Here is a 7406-nt window from a genome sequence, read left to right as displayed (position 1 = left end):
ATTTCCTCATCTGCAGAAAGGCAGCATTAATTCGCCTTTGTCCCAGCTTTGAGACGGCTTGGTATTGACAGAGGGCCTGGCACAGTGTTTGAATGTGACTGTATCAGTCTGGGGTTTTCCAGAAAAACAGAACCAACAGATGTGAATACATTTAGAGGGAGAGAGAGAGAGAGACAGATTTAACCTGATAGGGTAAGGCTGCAGACTGGAGACCCAGGGAATAAATGCAGTTTGAATCCAATGGCCATCTGTTGGCAGAATTCCCTTTCTCAGGGGAGGCCCGTCTTTGTGCTATTCAGGCCGTCACCTGATTGGGCACGGCCCACCCACGTAGGGCGGGCAATTGGCTTTACCCGAACTCCACCAATTTGAATGCTAATCGCATCCAAAATACACCTCCACAGAAACACCCAGAATGATTGGCCAAATATCTAGGCACTGTGGCCCAGCCGAGTTGACACATAAGATTATAATGGTGAACATCCCTCCACGGCAAGCCCCTGTGGACAGGGGTGCTGCCCCCTGCTGTCAGGACCCATGGGTCTTCGCCATGGAATACAACACCCATGACTGGCATTTGTATGTACATGGTGAACCCACAGGAATGTGGGGTGGTCTTGTGAACGCGTGGGCACCTACACGGCTATAAAGGCACAGGATATCCCTGGAGGGGGGAGCCAAGGCAGTGCCCAGATCCTGGGACCACAGGGGCCACTTCACGGACCCATGAGGACCAGGGGGAGAGCAGTAGGAGTGGGCAGTCAGAATGCGTACAAATCCCGACTCCTGGCCGTGACCCTAGATAAAGAGCGGTGCGCCTCACTGGGATTCAGTCCAGCCTCAGCGAGGAGGGAATGAGGAACCCGGCCGCGGGCGGCAGCCGGGAACGTGTAATACACTGATGGAGGTAAATAAAGCACCTAGCTGGGCCCAGCCAGGCACACAGTAAACATAAGCTTCTTCCCTCCCCACCCTCGCTGAAGAAAAGCACGTCCGAAGCAGAGCAGAAACTTAATTAGGACTGGAAAAATGTGAATTCCAAGGCTTATTAAATTCATGATATTTTTACTTACCATGTACCCAGAAATATATTTAGCAAAGCAATTTACACCATCATTGGCTGATGGATGGTGGTTTTCCAAGCTGACTTTGAAGATGTAAATGGGCTCCAATCAGGGCTTTGCCAGGAGACGATGCTTCCCTCCATACGGCCCTGGTCCTCTGGGCCCCAGCATCACTTGGACAGCCCCCCAGGATGGACGAATGGCCCTGCTCCCCGCCCGCCTCCACAGAGGCCAGCAGAGAGGTAATACGATGGCAAGGATAAGAGTCATTTATCAAGCACTCACCGTGTGCCAGACGCCGAATGCTTTGCCTCTGGTGACTCAGTACCCCTCCCAGGAACCCCATGAGATAAAAAAGCACCCAGGCACCTCATGTCCTCAGCTGCGAGACCTCGGGCAAGTCACTTAAGTGTCTCCCTCTGTGCCTCAGTTTCCTCATCTGCAAAATGGAGCTAATAATAGTTATACGTGAGGAGCCCTAAGCACAGCGTCCGGACTTAAGAGACACTCAGAATGAGATACCAGTGTGGCTGTGAAAGGGTCAATTACTTGCTCAAGATCAAAGGGCTGGTAAGCAGTATAGTCAAGATTCAAGGTCAGGTGTGCAGACTCTGAAGGGCGACGGTGGGCGTGTAGGACACAACTCCCCAGTCCAGGCCTCTCTCCTTCTCTACCTTTTATGTCCAGGTGTAAGCACGGCGTGGGGGGACTGTCAGGGAGGGGGTGGGGGGCAAAGTTTGGCTGGATCTCCCCCTTGACCCTCACACCCAGGAAGCCCAGGCAGGAATCACGCTTTTGTGACCTGCTGACTCGGTGTGAGACGGAAGTTCTCTCCCCAGGGTCCGGGGTACCCTGGGGGGGGACCGGCGGCAGCGTCCCAGCCCGACCCCTTGTCTCTCCCGTTTGTCACTGTCCTCCCTTCTGGAGTGCCCTTGCCCGACACAAGGGCTTGCCGGAGTGGGATAAACGGCTGGCCTTGAAATTTTATTTACTGAAATAATTTGCATACGAACCACCTTGCTAACGCAAAGCTGAGTATCACCCCCCCACACCCAGATGAAATCATCACGAAGTCCAAATGAATTGATCTGACGGTTCACAGGCCGCTGGACTGAGTAAGGCTGGCGCGCTCACGACCCTCCTGCCTGGGTGGGGAACTCTTGCCCGGGAGACGAGCTGTGTGGAAATATTTGGAAATAGCCCTGGGAAGCGGGGTAGCCTCGCGGGGAGGGAACCTGGCGTCCTCCAGAAGCTGGCCAGCCTTCGAGAATCCCGTGAGCTCTCTCCTTCCACCGCCACAAGGCCGGGCTCGCGGGCTTCCAGATGGTGTGTGCAACGTCTCCACTCTCCCCCTCTCACTTCCTTCTGCGCCTGACCCCGCCCCCCAGGACCTACGGAAACCTTCCTTGTGCTTCGAAACTGAGGCTTCCACCGTGAAGCCACCCTGGATTTTCCCAAGTGGAACTTCTCCTTCCTTCCCGTAACTTCCGTTTATGTCCCCTCTCCATTTGTGGTTTTGTTCTAATTACAAACTCACCTGTCGCTCCTTGAGCTCGAAGGTCTGAAAGGCTCCTCGAGGCCGGACACCTTTATCTTTCATCGTCTCCAAGAACGTGCCCCCAAATCTGCCTGGTGCTTAGCACGCTTACTATGTGTGGCGGCTACTGAAGAAATGTTTGTTGACTGGAATTGAGATATATTCCAGAAAGATGTCTTTTAAATTATTCCGAGCAGAAAGAAAATCCTTCATTAAAAATAGCAGTCTGAGTAGAAATATATAGTTTGTAGGAGGGAAGGGCCCTGGCCGAGCAGGCAGCACCCAATGGCACAGAGCCTCCCGCCTGGACGCTCCCCACCCCCCACTGGCCCCCACGGCACCCCTATAACCCCAGTCTCCCACCACACAAAGCCAGCCACCGGCAGGGCAACAGGGGCCTAGAGACCCATCTCTCGAGGGAGGGCGGCCAACCATACTGGAAGCTTCTCAGAGAGCCCCGCAGATGAGAGCCCACCCACCCCACGTCAGACTCCCGGTCATGGTACAGGGCCTCTGAGGAGCCATGGGCCACCATAAGAATCCGTGTAGCATTTCGAGAAGCCATGTCCCGGCCTTCCTCCTCCCGTCGATGGGCCCGATGCCAACCACGCAGCAGCTGGTGGAGACGGGGCCCAGCCCCTCCGACTGCCTCTGTCGCTGTTCACTTGCCCCTCCGAGACCTCCAGGAGGGCCCTTCTTCCAACATGTCTGAAAGGCAGTGAGGACTCCCTTTAAAAGCCAAAGGACTCAGTGGCACCTGGGGGGCTCAGTCAGTTGAGTGATTTCAGCTCAGGTCATGATCTCGAAGCTGGAGAGTTCGAGCCCCGTGTGGGGCTCTGTGCTGAGAGCACAGAGCCTGCTTGGGATTCTCTTGTTCCCCCCCCCCCCCCGCCATGCCACCCTCTCTCTCTGCCCCTCCCCTGCTTGTGCACACACTCTCTCTCTTTCAAAAATAAATAAACATTACAAAAATAAATACACAAAATAAAAGCCAAAGGACTCAGAAGTGCCCTAAAAAATCTGACTTGCAAATCAACTCCAATAAGTGGATTAAGTGGAGTGTGTAACAGGCCACAGCATCAAGGGCTGCGTTCTCCACAGTGAAATTGGGCCATTACCCTCCCTTGATCTTAAGGGGTTTGTCTGTAATGAGTGTGGGGCTCTTCCTCTGAGTAGCTGGCTTCCTCTCCTGCAGGTGGCCACAAGGGATGGCAGATACCTGGGCTTGGGCAAGCGACAGCTTTGCTGGGGGCTGGCTCGGGACACAGAGGCCTGTTTACCAGGGCTCCAGATGCCCCAGAGATGAGCAGAGACTGTAGGGGCACCTCACCCCCAAGACGTGCACCCCCCCCCGTTTCTGGGGGATCACAGGAACACTGAGCCCAGCCAGTGAGGCTTGGCTCCGCCCCACCCCCTCCCAAGTCCCCAAGTTGTCATTCCCCTCCAGCAAAGACACGCATCGCTCCTCTTGGCCTCTGCAAGCACCCAATAATAGCGATAATAGTAATAACACAAAATAAAGAACACTTAACGTGGTTTCTACGTTCAACATGCCGATTGCGGAAAACCCGAAACGCACTGCAAGGCAACGGGAATAAAATTAAAATCACATAATCCAACACTAGGGTAGATACTGTTGACATTTTGGTGCATTTATGTCAAGACTTCTCCAGAGTGTGTGTGTGCACCTCTACATCCATACTGTAAAGTGTGGTTGGGCTTGTGCTATATACGCTGGTCCCTTAGCTCGAGATGGTGCACCTCGTCTCACGCGACTGAACGGCCTCGGGTCTCCCGCCCACAGCTGCCCCATCCTTTCCACTCGTATGTCGGTCACTGATGGGGTGAAGGTCTGGCTGCCCCCATCCCTGGCCAGGAGAGAACGCCCAGCCCAGGAGGGCAGGGAAGGTAACAGCATGCATGAACCAACCGAGTGGATGGCTTATAAAGTTAAACCTTTAAAAGACAAAGAGATTCAGAGTTAATCAAAGAGTCGATTTAGTCAGAAGGTTGAAGGAGATAAAGCCGCTTCCCCTCTAAGCTTTAAATATTTAGCAAGTGAAGTCACCTCCTGTGTCCCACTCAGGAGTCCCACCTCTCTCCAGACTAGGACATCCTACCGTTTTGACCATCATGGCCCCCCTGCTTGGCTTGCTCACCCCCACATCAGATCCCTTCACCTGTTACCACATTGATGCACCCATCAGCCGCTAACCAACGTGCCTCCCTGCACGTTCAGGAACTGGTGCTCAGGGAGGCTTTCCCTGGGAGTTTGGTGGAATTAACAGGGGCATGAAGCCTTCTGGGGCAGGGGAGGGTGTGTGCATGGGGGCGGTCAGGTGGAAGGCGAGAGCCCAGAGATTAATATGGAAGGGAACCGCCCAAGGCCAAGGGGAACCAAAAACAAAAAACAAAAAACCCAACACTAACGATTTCTGTTTTCCTTGTTTTCAGTGGTTCTCAGCCAGTGATTTGGGCCCCTAAGGGACGTTAGGAATGTCTGGAGACGTTTTGGCCATCACAGCCAGAGGCGGAAGGTGCTATGGCATCCGGGGGGCAGAGGCCAGGGATGCTGTTGAACATACGGCACATGGACAGACCTCCACATGGAAGGAGCAGGCTCCAAACGGCAATAATGTGGAGACTGAGGAAGCTACTTTCTCTTCTCTTCTTTTGTCCCTGTAACACGCACTTACACATCCCAAATTCACAGACGCAGATTCTCATGAATCCCAAAGGCAAGCCTGGGTGGCCAGCCGGAAGCAGCCCCCAAAGTTCAAAAAAGTAGAAAAAAACCAGAAGGGACGGGAACAGGGGACGTGGGCAGAGCCATGCAAAGTCAAAGGAATTCACACACTCTCCCAAAGTTCTCAAGACCCTTGGAATGTCACCTAGGAAACCGCAAACATCGTGAGGCCCTTATCAGGTTGAGCAAGACGGGATCTGCCTGCAAAGGGGGAGGACATTGTCTGGGGAGCAAGTTGCACTTTGATGATTTTGTGGGCTGTAAAGAGAAGGGGGCAGTGGTGGCAGGGTCTTGAAGGGTACGTTCTTTGAATGTTAAAGAGATTTGCTCTTCTTGGGGTTCTGTCCACCACCCTGAACTCCTGAGACAAAGGATGGTTACAAATGGCCACTTGCTCATGCATGCCCCTTGGATGAATATTAGGTTGACTTGATGGTGTTTACAAAGGCTGTCCTGTCTGGGGCACCTGGGTGGCTCAGTCGGTTAAGCGTCCGACTTCAGCTCAGGTCATGATCTCACAGTTTGTGAGTTCAAACCCCGCGTCAGGCTCTGTGCTGACAGCTCAGAACCTGGAGCCTGCTTCGGATTCTGTGTCTCCCTCTCTCTGCCCCTCCCCTGCTCATGCTCTGTCTCTCTCTGTCTCAAAATAAATAAAAAGCATTAAAAAAATTTTTTTTTAATAAAAAAAAAAGAAAGGCTGTCCTGTCAAGGCCACACCCCTGCATAAAGGGCCAAGATGACCCTGTCGACTGTCCAAGAAGACGGTGTGTCCTCAGACCAGAAATTGGAGTTTTGAGATGAGCCTCTGGTCTTCATCTCCTGGCCTAGCCCCGAGGAGGGTGGTTGTCCAGGCGATGGCTATTGGGGGTGGATGTCAAGATGATACTCGTCCAGCTCATCCTGGGAGCAAAGAGAAAGAGATTGGAGAAGAAACTTCACCTCCTTCGTGGATTATCAGGACAGTGTTTAGGAAGAAACAGAAAATCTGGAATCAATCTGCTGACCCCACTTAGTGATGGAGAGAACATCCCTTTCACAGCAGAGATGCAGGATGGAGTAGGAGAATGGAGAAATACAGATACCCCAAATATCTGTGTACCCTCCCTTTCTTCCAAGGGCTCGGGTATCTCCTGGAAACTTCTAGAAAAGACCTAGCATTGGCATGAATTTAATCAGCAGATATTTATCTATTTCATAAACATTTCCTGAGCACCTACCGTACCCAAAGCACTGTGTCCCACAGCTAGCACCGTGCCTGGCATATAATAAGTACTTAAAAACTATTTGCTTGGGATATATGAGTGGTTAAGAGATCGTCCATGTGACCAAGGAGTTTATAGTCCAGTGGAGAAGACAGACATGCCGGCTTGTACTTCAGGGCAGAATTCAATAAGTACACGGCCTCAGCCTCCTTCTATGTCCACGTGCTCAGCTAAAAGCAACGCACAGCTCCTGGGGCCCAGAAGGCTTAGAAAATCTCTTCGTTCAGTGGACCCTAAAAATTAAATGGGAGATTTTCCCCAAAATACACCAGGTCACCCTCCCCTCTTCCCTTTGCAGAGTTGAGTCTATGAAGCCACAGTGGCGCCATCATTTTCTGCTTCTGTCTCCATTGAGACTGCGCTGTCTGCTGGCAATCGGACAGTCTTGGCCGTGGGGACGGGGTGGTTAGAGACCACCCACTGGGTGGGGGACACTGGTACTGAGCCTTGGTTCTCTCATCTGGAAAGGGGGCTGATTTTGTCTTCCATAGAGGGTGTTGTGGAACCACCGATGCAAAATGGCTGCACACACACGGTGGTGGGCACCCAGTACACGTGGGCGTGTCTCCATCCTGCGATGGGCTGTGTTTGTAATACATCACATGGGTCAAGGCTCTCGGAGCCCAGGGTCCTCCTCTTCCACATCTTCCCATATCTCTCCAGTGTGTGGTGCAGCATTTGCCAGGGTAGGTGCTGAACCAGTGCCTATCGGTCGAACATCTCACACCATGTGCCTGTTGTTACAAGGATCGTATCTTCAAAGCCAAAACCTGTAACGTGCCTAACGAGGGCAAACA

General features: G+C 52.7%; 1 long non-coding RNA gene across 1 annotated transcript; it reads right to left on the bottom strand.

Annotated features, from left to right (window-relative positions):
- Positions 1–4228: 4228 nt before the first annotated feature.
- Positions 4229–5440, bottom strand: LOC131498250 (uncharacterized). The gene is made up of 2 exons (XR_009255354.1): positions 5298–5440; positions 4229–4557 (listed from the first exon to the last, which is right to left on the bottom strand). It is a non-coding gene; the product is annotated as an uncharacterized LOC131498250 (long non-coding RNA).
- Positions 5441–7406: the final 1966 nt, after the last annotated feature.

This window comes from Neofelis nebulosa, chromosome 16, assembly GCF_028018385.1.
Source record: "Neofelis nebulosa isolate mNeoNeb1 chromosome 16, mNeoNeb1.pri, whole genome shotgun sequence".
In the NCBI taxonomy this organism is placed as follows: Eukaryota; Metazoa; Chordata; class Mammalia; order Carnivora; family Felidae; genus Neofelis; species Neofelis nebulosa.
Note: the sequence above shows the minus strand (reverse complement) of the source record. Positions and strands in the feature narration are given on the sequence as shown.